This window comes from Erythrolamprus reginae, chromosome 10, assembly GCF_031021105.1.
Source record: "Erythrolamprus reginae isolate rEryReg1 chromosome 10, rEryReg1.hap1, whole genome shotgun sequence".
Taxonomy (NCBI): Eukaryota; Metazoa; Chordata; class Lepidosauria; order Squamata; family Dipsadidae; genus Erythrolamprus; species Erythrolamprus reginae.
In genome coordinates, this window is record NC_091959.1 from 29,851,421 (window position 1) to 29,853,920 (window position 2,500).

The following is a 2,500-nucleotide window of genomic DNA, read 5'->3' on the forward strand; positions in this document are numbered from 1 at the left end:
GCCGGTGGCCCGACCTCTCTCCCCTTACTCTTCTCTTTCCTTTCTCCCTCTACGGGTAGACCGGCGGCAGAAAGAGAGTGTTGGGTATTTTCCTTTCAGCTTCTGCCTGGACGTTCTCTCTCTCCCTCTCCTAGACCGGCACCAGAAAGAGTCTGCTGGGAGTTTTTGTCCCCCTTCCAACTTCTGCCGGTAGACCTGGGGGCGGGGCGGGGCGGGCTCCCTCTCTCTCCTCTTTTCCTTTCGACCTCTCTCTTCCCCACGCTGGTGATCTGACAAGTGGTCCGTCTTCGACACCAGACGCTTGTTTCTTCCTCACGCTCTCTAGCTCTATTTAGGTTCTATTTAATTAACAAAGCCATTTTGGATTCGTGGCTGGCCATGCCAGCGTAAGTTAAAGTTCATCGACGCAAACCCACGCCTGCCGGTGCAACCGCCGGGACCGATATGGGAAAGGGAGGGCTGGTTTCTTCACCGGTTCAGTCACCTAGGAGACGAGCCGCTGTGTCAGGACCCTTTTTTCCCCCTTCCCGACCCGCTAGTATTTCGAGCCATTTTTTTTTTAGTGGCCAAGGATGGATATTTCCCCCCACCGGCTATAATGTAGAGAGGAAACATTTTCCATCCGGTATCCAACCGGCCACATTCGCGATACTGTAGCATCGCCGACGTAAAAGAAACTCGAAACAAAATGGGAAATTATCCAACTTCAACTAACTTCACATTGCGGCCCCTTGTCCTTGTGTTCACTTTCCTATCAGAAACGCTTCCCTCCCGAACCTTATATCCAGGTTACAACCAGCCCAGGAGAACAGACTTCCAACGCACTCAATATCCTGATTCGCAACGCTCTCAATCTGCGGCAGGCGCAGAAGCTCCAGCAACTCCGACAGATCATCTCAACGAGGTTCCAGAAGTGAACCACGTCCTTCCGTCGGTTCTTTGGTCCCGAACAACGTTCCACAGTCAGATCCAGAGCATGACATCCGACGTTTATGGACTTTAGATAGCGGAGCCGCTTTTCACGTTACTTGCCAAAGAGAACTTTTCACAGAACTACGTAAGACTGACATAAAAGAACTACATTCAGGGTCAAATCACCTATGCAAAGTTGAAGGAGAAGGGAAACTGCTTACGTAAAAGAATTAGACCAAACGATTCCACGTGTTCTATACATTCCGGAAGCTGCAAGTAACTTACTCAGTATGTATCATCTAAACGAAGACTTATGCTCTTAGAAAAAGAACTCCACGTTATCAAGAACGAGACAGTTGTTGCTCGTGCTTTTCCAATTAGAGGTGTTTACTACTTAAAGGCAAAACCCCAGATGAAAATTGAAGCAAGTATAAAAGTTCCAAGGTGCAGAGAGAGAGAGAGAGAGAGAGAGAGAGAGAGAGAGAGAGAGAGAGAGAGAGAGAGAGCCAAACCTGTTGCTACTGCAGAAACGAAGGCTCCTAGAGCCGATGAAGTTCAAAAGGTTGATCAAAGAACCAACCTGAGGTTCCGCATAACGTTGCAAACGTTAAACCTGTACTGACTAACTACTAATCTTTTCATTCCAGATGTGTTCACCGTTGGCATCGTCGTTTGGGCCATGCATCCTTTGCAGTTTTATCCAAGATGCCTGAATTTGTCAATGGTTGATAGTAGTAGTTGCGAAATTTACTTGGATTGTTCCGTTGGTATCCAAAGCAGCCCCTATTGGCAAACGTGCCACACGTTTGTGTGCACGGATTATTATTATTATTATTTTTTCGGGGGGGAGGGGGGGCTCATACCGACATTGTCGGTCCATTTCGACCTACTAAAGGTAATTTTCAAGTATTTCTTAACTATGCTTGATAATTATCCTAGATACGGTTTTGCGTATGTAACGAAACAAAAATCCTCTGGCCTTTCAGATCTTCGAAGACTTTGCTGCACACGTCTTCAATCGATCCCCATTGGGAGATCGTGGTGGAGAATTCATGTCTCAGCAATGGCAAGGATGGATGGAGACGAAATGGAATCCGTCACCAAACCTCAACACCTTACACTCCAAGCCACAGAGAGAGAGAGACAGAGACAGACAGGCGGACAGGGGGCTGGGGGGGGCGGGAGCTGTACAGGCCAGGCTTCCGTCAGCGCTCGGCTCAGGCCGGTAGACCGGGGCCACTACCGCGCAACGACGGCACCCGCGGCCCGCGCTGGGATCGGCCGGGTAGACCGGTTCGCGGACGGTCCCACAACGCGGCACGTGCTCCCCGCGACGGGTACGAACGAGACGCCGTCTTCCCGCGCCGGCCGCCGGGTCGGAGAGGCCCGGTAGACCGGAACGACTACCGTCCGCGCACGGCCCCGGGGCCCCGCGCCGTCACAGAGTCGACGGGCAGGGTCCGCCGGCGCCGCCCAGGCCGCGTTCCCGTTCCGCGCGCCCGTGCGGGGTCCCCGAACGAGAGGCCGCCTTCCCGCGCCGGCGGCCGGGGTCGGAGAGGCCCGGTAGACCGGTCCGAATACCGTCCGA